The following is a 12,382-nucleotide window of genomic DNA, read 5'->3' as shown; positions in this document are numbered from 1 at the left end:
GACGTCACAATGAGCAGCATCCGACTTTCGATTATTCGATAGATACAATAGTGTCTCTTAAAGATGAAATATCGATATACATAGGGAACTTATTTTATCGAAATATATACTAATTAGTATGTAAATATATTCATTTTTAATTGAAATTTTAATAAATGCTTTTCATATAAATTGTGTGAATGCAACAACAATGGACAAATAATATGTATAAAATATACAAATATATTAATTTTTCACGATGTTTTTCTTTTGCGTCATAGGACTCCCACTGAATACTGTTCCTGTCTGTTACTCGTCTGTACCTATTCCTAGTGTATTCTATAATATTCTTTAAAAATAATTTTATTCTTACCATTGTTAGCATTCCTAAGCCAAGGATAATGATGCGATACGTTTCTTATCTTTTAAAAGCTCGGTCAGGTTGTGTTTACATTCTCGGACGCCGGCCTCTCGACTTCACCTTGGAGATGGGCTCATGAATTCCTGATCTGCGTGACACTAACACTGTTGTTTTATGCGTCTATACTATGCATTGTCTGTGCCCTTAATTCCTGTGTTACGAAAAAATATCGCGTTCGGCGTCTACTTCACACTTCGTTTATGCCTGTAGAAGACTTCTTACTAAACTGCGTCAAGTTCAATGTTATCGACACCGCGTCAAAGAAGGTTGGATATCTAGTGAGAATTAAAATAAATATCTTTAGAAAATTTAGTAGAAACAAAAGAAACTTTTATATGAAAAACTCATTGAAATTTAGATTGAAAGTTAATACTTACCCATTATATGGTTAGAATTAAAATATTTTAATTGATCTAGTTATATATGCAACCAATAACAGATCGATATTAGATGAGCCAATGACAGCTTCCCATTGTGACGTCACAGTAGTATAAAGATTATAAATCATTAATTAATTGTTTGTTTGATATCTTTTTATATTAATTTTATTTACTTCATGTCTTAATTTTATTTATTTTCAGTTCTCCGAAATATAAGGTTTAACTTTTATTTCGAAGATACACATCAAGAGTCGAGACGGACTACGTGACTCCCTCACCCCACTCCCCACTCCTCGCGCGAGAGACGTGCCCGATCCTGTTCGTCATTCTTCGTCTGGAAAGTGGTGTGAGAAGTGCGTTGACAGCTTCGCGTCTAATTAGGTACGTATTTTCTATTTTTTACCATTTCTATTCTCTTCGTCATTCTCCATCGATGCAATTATACAATATTAATAAGTGCATATTAACAAATTTGTGTTTTATTTCTGTAAGAGCCCGTAATTACAATTTAAACACGGGACGCTCAACTACGGTCAACCGTATTTTTCATTTTCAACCGGTTCTCTTCTTTTCGTCATTATCCATCGATGCATTTATCCAATATTAATAAGTGTCTGTTAACAAATTTGTGTTTTATTTCTGTGGCAGCTCGTAATTACAATTCAACCACATGAGACTCTTAACTGCCGTCAAACTACGGTCACGCTAGAGACGCGACGCCATAATGCTTTGAGAGTTTGTGAACACGTTTCGACAGGAAACCTGTATCTATACGAAAAAGAGTATTTGGCGATGCTCACGTGCGAAAAATGTAAGTACATATCCTTTGTATTTTGTTCCGAGTGCGCTTAAAAAAAATTGTTTGATTTAAATTTGCCATCAAGTTTTCAAATACGGTAGAAACCATTTCAACTTTTTTACAAATGATAGCGTTTGTTTTCAAGGTAGCGAACGATGAATATTTTCGCGTTCGCTTTCAGAATAGTGTTGCGAATAAGATTTGATACCGGTTTGCTATTAGCGTTGCGAAGTACGAATTATTCGCGTTGCTTGTCTAGTTAAAGTTGTAAATAATTTACTAAAAATCTGTCTATCCGCGGTTTCTATCCGAGATGTCCCTCGGGTTCGTAAACAAGCTTCGCGAGACATCGGAGCTTCCCCCATCCCGCCGCCTAATTCGCGAGCGTTGCCGAGCACAGCGGACGGCCATCATTCATACTTTGAAAATAAACATAGCAAGACGTGTCAAGGCGTATCGGCGTTTCGCGACCGAGGTGCGTATTTCTAACATGTTTATCCTTCCACTATTACTATTCGCGTATTACTACTTACGATCTCTTGCAATACGGTTTCGATTTAATCATTACTTAATTGTAATAATCGTTTGCGTACTTTAATGCATCGTTATTTCGTTTCTGTTACAGTCTCTTATTGGAACTCGAAATTAAGAAATAATAAGACTTGTTGGAACCTGCCAAGACGTGTCGGCGTTTCGCGACCAACGAGGTACATACGTGTTTCTAACCTTTCAATATTTCTTCATTATTATCAATTACTGTTTAATTATATTTCAAACTATGTATACAGCAGTGCTAACTAAAGTAGTATTTCTGTTGACGAACTCTTGTAAGAAGAAAAAAGGAAATCGATAGGCAAAGCACAGGTGTGCTTGTTGTGTTTCTTGTCTCCTGTCCCTTTCTTTTCAGCTCTTTTCTTTCCAGGAAATTTGTTGGCCGCGCGCAATGCGGCCGGTAGATTCAGTGATTGTACGTAGCAACAAGTTTGTTTCTCGGGGCAAAGTGACCCCGGGCACGTTGTCGTTCGCGATGTTAGGCAAACGCGAGAATAGAAGCAGTGTTTTCTACGCAATATTAAATTACTTCCAGAGCATCGTGGCTCTCCTTGTTTTCTGAATCGCGATAATAGAATCATTTGTTCGCCGATTTCAATCTTCGGTCGCGGTAATCTAATTTAATATTTTCCAATCAAATTAATTATTTTTTCAATTTGAAATTTAAACTCCTCGTTACCGGAATTAGAGTCAGTGCATCACCGAAGAGGACTATTGGGCGATGCTCCACGAGCAAACAATGTAAGTATAAATTTATACTTTGAAATTTTTAATTAAAAATCTCTACAGTTTTGACAATAGATTCTAATTGTTTTCTTACAGTTTTCTTACAGTTTCTGAGCATGATCCTGGGAACCAGTAGCAGTACCCGGGGGGGTATCGGGCGGTGGACCACAAGCGAACAACGTAAGTATAAATTTATACTTTGAAATTTGTTAATTAAAAATCTATAATTTTAACAATCGATTCTAATTGTTTTCTTGCATTTTTGTTACAGTCTCTGGACCTGAATTTAACCAGCAGGACCATGCTGACTGATGGATGACTGATGGATGATTTCGAGGACTTGAAGTCATCACTGGTAAGTCGCATGCTCTTTTGTTTCCTCTGGTCCCCAACCATGTTGTAGGATGTAAGATCCGAATCAACACGGGTGACCAGTTGTATACTTGCTATTTTTGACGAGTTAAGTGAATATTAACATCAACTGTTATATTTTTTAGAGCAGGTTTTAGGGTCTTCTTGCACTCGCGTTTCTTAATGTTACAAATGAATAGTACACATTATAATTATTATAAAATTTTTACAAATATACAATCTTTATAGAATATATGAAATATTTTTCTTAACTTTATACGAGTTGTATGATTGAATAGAAAATGAATTAATATAATGTGAAAACATTATATTTATCATGCGATTTAACGTGCAAGAAGGCATTTCGCGACAGGTCGATTTTTGAGTCAAAGTAACATGCATTTTATACTAGTTTCATCTTTTAAAAAGTTTACTTTGACGACAAAATCGATCAAGGATAATTGAATATTTTGATTGACAATTTAATGAATTCATTTCAATTTTTAAAGTAAATTCTTTTATCATGAAATCTTAAGTAGAGTCTTTCATTTTAAATAATTCAATTTCAATTATAATAGTTTTATTGAATAGTAGTATTTTTCAATATTATCGTATTTTATTATTGATATAGTACATATAACAAGTCGAGTCATTTTAACTAACAATTAGATACGAAATACCGTTTAGCTATTAACCAGTTTTTCTAGTCAGGATTTTCAGACTAATTTTTCCGTGTTCGTTGCCTAAGTTCATGCACATGCCCAGGTGCTATTTGCATGAGCGAAGGCAACGGGGCACGATGAATTTATTTATAACAATTCAACGACATATTGACGACTGACATTGGCTAATGAATCGTGCGCGACGTACTGTCCACATGTGTGTGTGTGGTTAGGTTGTGGAAGTGCGTCGTTTCAGATGTTTTATGATTGCAATTTACATACAAAATTTTATTACATTAGATTTTTATCAATAATAACATCAAATTTCAATTTATCATTTATTTGAATACTGTTGATCTTAATGGATTTGAATCTTAATATTTTTCAATCTTGAATGATACATCTATACAATAGATTTTATTAAAGACTATATTCCATATATTGAAACGTTCTATACAAACGTTTATCTATATAATATAAGAACGCAAAGATCACTAGCCTTTGTCAGTCTCAGAAACTAGTAAGTCCACAATTAGAGTGTGAATGAAGTGTTATGTCCGGGTGTCGGAGGAACCCCGGGGAGTCCTCTCTAGTTTAGGCCGCGCCCGGACATTCAGAATGAGAACCGTGGAGTGTTTGTTTGAATGATTGAGTTTTGCAATTTTTTAAATATAGGGTTAGGTAGGTAGGTAACCTATTCTCTGGTGTGTGTGCTTAATCTAAGTAGGTAGGGTCAGGGCAGGACTGTCCACATTAGTAATTCGGGTAGGCGCGTTTTCGCGTGGCAGTTCTGTTCCTGTAGTTACGATTTCGAGAGTAGAAATCTTGCTGATTCAAACGGTGCACTTGTGCTGTTTGTTTCGGCTTTATTTTCGACTCCTCGAATCGCGCGACTGTTAAAGTCGTTCTCTCGCGCTCGCGGTCGTGATTAGGTCCCTTTCGAAACGTTCGCCCCCTCGAGATTCACCACGTATGCTCTTGCAACAATTCGTATATTGTTGGAAGACTACGTATTGCACAAAATCTCGAGCCCGGTCTTTCTTAAGTTTCAGGCATCGGCAGGACCGCCGAAGAAAGAAAAGGCTCTCAATGAGCCGAAGAGGCCCTGACAAACTGTCTCAAGAGTGGGCTGCAACTAATGGCTTTTCATCTTCATCCTCGGATGAGAATGGAAAGTCATTCCTGTTACTACTTTGTCACTTAACTCGTCTGTAGTTGTAGTTAGTTTATTTTTCTGACTCGCTCACGTATGCATGTACCTGATGGTACATGATTGCACCATACATGCCAGCCATCCCTCCCCATAACTCGCGGTTATGATATACATAGAGTTGCGAATATCCAATAATCGCGTTTGCTTTTAGAGTTGCGAATCACTGTTTTTCGCGTTTCCTTTTCAGGGTAGTGTTGCGCCTTGACACGATACGCGATTGGTTTTTTGCAAACTTAGGTACCGAATGTTTGCTTAAAAATAGCGTTGTGAATTATGGATAAACGTGATTGCTCGTAGAGTTGCGAAATACTATTTTTCGCGTTTGCTTTTCAGAGTAGTGTTGCGAACAATCACGATTCGCGTTGCTTTTTTACTCTTTTATATATATAATAATGGATGTCAACCGTGTTTGTAATTTTCATGTTATAAATTAGCGTTGCGATCTTGATTAATCGTGCGATTTTTTATTTAGCGTTGCGATATTTCCAATGCCCAAATTCTACCCCAATTGTAGTGCTAGTAGTAGTTAGTTTATTTTGTGGCCAGTACATGTCTATGTACATGTACCAATAGCCCCTGATTAATGTTAGAGTTGCGAATAATATACAATGTTCGCGTTTGCTCGTAGAGTTGCGAACAAATATTTATCGCATTGATATATTAGTGCTGCGAATAAATACGATTCGTGATTGTCTTTATGCAAACCTAGGAACCGGGCGTTTGCTTTAAAAATAACGTTGCGAATTTTTAGTAAACGCGATTGCGAATTAGAGTTGCGAATTACTATTTTTCGCGTTTGCTTTTCAGGGTAGCGTTGCGAATAACCATTTGCGGGTTGCTTTTATTCTTACAAGTCGCGTTTGGAATTTTTTCTATTATAAATTAGCGTTGCGATTGTTGATTTATCGCGTTGTTGCCCCGTAGTGTTGCGATATTTAAAACGTCTAACTTCATCCCCATATGTGTCACTCTATTGTAGTTTGAAGTAGCTTGATGTAGTTAGTTTCTTTGTACAATTTTATTTATTGTCTGATTTATGTTTCAGGGAAACATCGTGGGATTATTCAAGACACCAAGAAGAAATATTTTTTCATATTTATTTGTTTTATATGAGTTATATATTTTATTGGATATGAGTTTTTGTTTCAGGAAAACATCGTGGGAGTGACGAAGACACCAAGAAGAAAATATCTTGTCGTATTTCTTTGTTTCATGTCGGTTATAATTTATTATATATTAGTGTATGTTTTAGAAAAACATCGTGGGATTGATGAAGACACCAAGAAGAAAATATTTCCTCATATTTCTTCATGTTTCTACAGATTGCGTTAGAATATAAGTACAAATGTATATAAATTATAAGATAAAAAAGCGTTCTCCTGCCGTTTATTAAATATTACCGAAACGTGTGCGTAAATTTAAGTGGGAATGATTAATATTAAGATACATATTAGTATTCTAATATGCAAGGTCCATACGTGCAGTTGCACATTTCTGGTTGGATCTTCAGGATCCTCTCTTCGTTTTGTACGAGTGTCTTGTTAGGCACTGTCATAATGCAAGTATTTATTTAAGAAGGAACAATTAATAATAAAGTACATATTGATAATTTAGTAATCAGGATTCATACGTGCAGTTGCACATTTCAATTTCGTTTTTAGAAAACATGTGTATCATCTCACATGTATTGACATTTTGTTAGGTTCTTCATCTCTTGATTGGGCAGTTCTTTTAAGAACTCTCCTTTTCTAGCTCGTTTCTAACTTTTCGATAGCTTCTCCCTTAGATAGGTATTCGAATTTCTCGCCAAAGGAAGGGTGGTTGGGGCGAGGCTAGGGTGGGTCTCCAGTCGCAGCAACCTCCACGTGGTGAGACCCGGGTCATATTATTTACTATGTAATTAATAGAATTATTAATCACATAGCAAATAATATGAGCTAATGGCTGCGTTCTTCTTTTCGTTCCACATACTTTTTTCGTCCTGGTGTGCGGTCTAATAACACTGATTTCGAGTCGCAAATACGTTTTTGCCGAGTTAGTTTTTAAATAAATAATATATTACAATTTAAAATAAAAAATAGAGGATTTGCAGTGTATTTATCAATGAGATCCTTACGTATTTTAATAATTTTGAAATCTTTAAATAATCTCAATCGATTGGTTACTCCAATGAAATTAATCGATTAATGTCCAATGATGGACCCTACAGCTTTAATTCCGTTCAAAAATAATAAAATTTTTGTAATTTTATGTTCTGTCTCACTTTCTCTTGTGTTAATTTCTGAATCTCATCCATGAGAAGAGGACGCTGAAATCACCTCCGAATTTTTCGCTCAGTATGGCAATTGTTCCAACTGACGTACAAAAAGACAAAAATTAACGAGATACACTCTTCCAAAGTGGAACAAAATGTTAAAAGGATCATGCATCAAATTGTAAAGGAATCCTCGTAAGAAGGCTTTAATCTTCGTAATGGTTTTAATGGGTCGATGATCAAGAATGAGTAGCTTATGGTCGCTGGTGGTCAACAGTGGGGTGGACATCAAGGTCAGCGGTCCAGTGAAGATCCAGAAATGGTTAAGAGGTGGGACCAATCGAAATTGTTTCTTTGTAGACGAGACAGTCTTACCTGTTATCTTCAACTTTGGCTCTGACTGGTCTCCCCACCCTTTCATCACCTTAGACATATAAGCAGGTTCACTGCGAAGATTTCTTCAGTCGCGTCGCGAATTCGGGAGTGTACAAATGGCCAGAGGAGAACCGGGGACCGCTGCTGACCTCTGCTGGCCGCTGCTGACCACTACTGGCCAGCGCTGACCACAGCTGACCAATACTGACCAATACTGACCAATACTGACCACTACTGACCAGTGCTGATTCGCGTTCCTGCCACTACTGACCACTACTGACCAGTGCCGGACGGTGATGACCAACGGTAAGAACTGTTTAAAAATTCTCTCCCTTCTTCTATTCTATCATTTGATGTCAATTTTGCTTCAATGAACTGATTTTGCCTTGTTTATCTAACCGATGTTGCTATAATATGAATATTTTCTTACTTTACAGCTGGCCCTTATGGTAACTACCCTATGTACTGACAACAAGTAGTAAGTCCACTCCACTTATTTATATTTTATTATTTTTATTTGTTTGTTTGATGTGAATTCAACTTTATTTATCTATCTGATTTTATTTGGTTATTATGAATGTTCCTTTTCTCTGTTTCTACTTTTACACTGTTTGGCGAATTTATGTGACTGCTTCGATATGTATAATATTGCAGGATATAATAATATATTGTTTTCAATCATACACTATATTTGTTTCTATACAAATTCATGAATTCATATTTTTTCGTTCTTGCTCGAATTCTCGTAATATTCTACGGAGGTACTTTGTTCGATTCTTCCATTTCGTTTGATCGTTTGGTGTTGATTCAACTTGGTGTCTCGATCCAAGTTTCTTTCATTATTAGGAGTGTTTGTTTTGATATGAATAACATTGGGTCGATGCATATACCGTATTTGTTTCGATGTCTCTGACTCGTTTTTTCGTTCGTGTTCGTTGTTCGACACTGATTAATATAAGATTTTTATTTTTACTTCTCAGCTAAAATTCTTGTAACATTTTGCTAATATACTCTGTTCAATTCCCTTTAGCTAGGTGATAGATCATTTTAAAGTGTTTATTAAATTTCTTACCATATCTCACTAATATACATATGAGTTTTGATTTCAGTTTAAATTTGGATTAATCGCAAGGACACCGAGGGAGAACGCCGCGCCCGCCGAGGGACTTTTAATTCCGAGGTGGTTAGTCTTAAGCTTCGTCGCAAGTATTAAAATTAACGTCGAAGCCTTCTTTATTATACGTATCTCCGCGTCCTACCAAGCAATTATTCAATAAGTAGCTTGTCTCTCGCTCGTTCCCTCGTTCCTAGCTTCGGTCACCGCTGTTTCATCGATTGAAACATGTGATCGGCCGTGTAACTGATCCGAAAGATCTAATCGCCTTCCCATTGGTAGCTCGATCCAGGGAAAATGGTACTTTGCTGGAAGGTGTGGAGTTTCCGTATCCTGCGGAAACGCATACCTTCCAGCGAAAGTCGACACTGTTTCAGAGGTACTCTCTCTTTGTCAGACAACTTGAGTCGGGTCCTTCGGGCTCCCGGCGGGTTGCGTTGGAGCAATGGAGACCTTAGATTCGGAGTCGCAGCCGTCCGTTATCCTGTAGAGATCTAGTTAGCAAGGGCAGTAGGTTCGATCCTCGGATCCGCTGCACGGTTCAGCGTCGCGTCGCGTCGCTTCGCGTGCCCCTCAAATTAACTTCGTCCCTCTTTTTAACCAAATAATTGCTTGGTACAACTAAACCAGAACATCCAAGGAACTTTGTTTCCTTCTATCGTCCGAATTTTAGTTTTAACTTGACCAGACTTGAGCTTCGACGTTAATTTTAAGTCCCTATTGTATGCGTCTCCCAATATTGCCAAGTAATTAGTTAACAAGTAGCTTCTCTCGACTCGTTCTCTGGTTCCTAGCTTCGATCACCGCTGTTTCATCGATCGAAACATGTGATCGGCCGTCCAGTTTGTCCGAAAGATCTTGTCGCCTACCCATGATGGATCGATTTCTAGAAATAGAAATCAATCTACCAAGGGCAGTGTTGATTCGATCCGAAGATCTGCCGCACGGTTCAGCATCGCGTCGCGTCGCGTATCCCACAATATAGCTTCACCCCTTTTCAAACGAAATAATTACTTGGTACAACTAAACTAGAAGATCGAAGGAACATTGCTTCCTTCTATCTCTCTAGTTTAATAATCCAGCTAAGCTTAGCTAAAAGGGAGATCGATGGAATTTTGATTCCATCTATCTCCCTTCGGGTCTCCAGTCGCAGCAACCTCCACGTGGTGAGACCTGGGGATTATTATTTGTTATGTAATTAATACAATTATTAATTACATAACAAATAATATGATCTAATGGCTGCGTTCTTCAGAAACCATTCCATTTCTCGTAACAATCGCGAAAGTATTTCATTGTGTATTAATTTCTCACAAAAATTCAGATACACTCGTCAACTACAGATCGATTTAGGATTAGATCACGGACGAGGTATAGGATCATTTCAAATGATTGATTTTAATGAGTCAGCGTTTTTTTAAATTGCTAAACAAAGAGGACAAATAGGACAGTATTCTCAAATATTTTCAGATTTAAAAATTTTAAATTCTATTGTATTCATTTGGTTGTTCAGACTCAATCGTATTAATAGTATAAATATATGAACGCACGTCCATTAGCATAGTAAAAATATGATCAGGGGGACCTAAAACGTGTATTTCCGTAAAAAAATTTGTGAAATTTTTGTTTTCAATGCAGTGCCTAGTTTCTCAACTGACCGCCATTTATGAGAAGAGGCCGCTAAAGTCACCCCCGAATTTTCAGGTCGGTATGGCAGTCAGATTCGGCCGCGAAAGTCCATAAGGTGAAAGGTCTATTCATATATCTCGCCTGCGGTGAAAGGTCTATTCATATACCTCGTCTGTGATCCTGGTGTGCTACACCATTACGAAACAGCCTGGAACCGCCATCCATGAGAAATGGACGGTAAAATCACTTCTGAAGTTTCTGGTCGGTATGGCAGTTAGATTGGGTCACGAAAGTCTATAAAACGTATGTTCTTATCTGGTGGAGAAAGAGTTACGAATCACAGCCACTTAGTGGCGTGCGGAGTGCATAGATGGTGCGGTGCATCAGCCTGTAAAGTGCTGACCTCTGGTTACCGTAATTGCAATCGTGCATTTTCAGTTCATCGTCCGTTGCGCGTTTAAATAAAATATCGTCCCGTTTTCGCGACGTAACCAGACGCTGTAAATCATAATTCACTCTCAACTACCATGTGGCCTGTGATAAGTAATTGAATTAATCATTCATCGTGCATCGTTTTTTCCAAACTCGATCTCTTATCATGATTCATTGCTTCGTATTTTCACCGCGTCTCCAGAATTCAGCGGTAAGGATTTCCGACCGTCATATATCATACGAGGAGCCTCGATTTCTAGCGGGGTATGTACGTTCGATCAGATTACCGTTTGATTGCGAAAACGATACGGTAGCGCGACATTTCTCGTACGCGGGAGCACGCGTCGCGACACTAACGCGCCCGAAGCTGTGTTAACGTATCGCCCGGCCGCGTCGAGTAATATTTTCCTGTATACGCATAAATATCGGGAAGCAGGCGAGAATCAACAGGTAGCTTCTCAGCTTCGTGCGTCGTCCCGGCTATATAACTTAAGCTTCATGGACATTTATCATTGCGGTCCATTAACCTGCGCCGTAACAATCGGCGTTTCCTAGACGCAATTACAGTAAACTTTCGTGCAGCTTTAGGAAACCATGCGCGGTGCTTCTCTAATGACATTCCCCGTTGCCTTCTCGTCAACTGGATGCGATGAATTATTATGCAAGCGTGTTTCGTCTTCCTCTTCCATCGTTGTCGCTCGAAAGACGCGACGAATCGTCGACTCAGCTGTGTCAATCATTTCGGTAATATCGATTTCTACCGTCCTGGTTTCGTAACGTTTTGGCATTTTTTTATCGAAAAGTTTTGGTCTCTGCTCGATCCAGAAAGGTTAATGGGCGTGGGAACATATATATTTCTGAACTTTGCTTCGAACTTTGCTTTATTAACGTCTAATTGCGCGTCAAGGGCCACTCCTTTGAAACGATCGCAAGCAACGTGTATAAATAGGTTTCCCCCGATAATCCTCGCATTAGTATGCAACAGCCGATATGCATCGAACGTTCGTCCGGTCATGCATCAACGCACGCGTTAAAGCTCGATTAGAATCGTAGCAGTGCATCGCGAGCGCGACGTATCTTCCTTAGAAAGTGTGCAATTATAGTCAAAATCTTGATAAACGAAAGAACGACGGTTCTCGAAAGTTACAATTTCGACTTTTTAGCCGATCCAGTCTGGGTTAGGCCCCGTCATTGGGCAGATTATTCTTTGCGCGATAATTTCTGTACATTGTACTTACGTTCACAATAAAGACGTATAATGATAATAATAGTATCGATTGCATTTGCATCGTCGGGCCGCGTGGCGCGTTTGGAACTCGTCGAGACACGAGTAAAAAGGAACGAAATAAGCAATTACGAGGGAACGCAATTACGATTATCTCTCGAAGCAACGATCGTTAACTTCGATACCCGGATCTCGTTCCCGACTTCGCCGACTGCCAGTACCAGCGATTATCGTTTGTATCTCCGAATTCGAGCTAACCTGAACGCGGAC

The sequence above is a fragment of the Colletes gigas genome, unplaced genomic scaffold (genome assembly GCF_013123115.1).
Source record: "Colletes gigas isolate AHSC1104 unplaced genomic scaffold, ASM1312311v1 Colletes_gigas_Sc00012, whole genome shotgun sequence".
Lineage (NCBI taxonomy): Eukaryota > Metazoa > Arthropoda > Insecta > Hymenoptera > Colletidae > Colletes > Colletes gigas.
The sequence above is the reverse complement of the archived record's forward strand: the minus strand, read 5'-3'. Positions refer to the sequence as shown.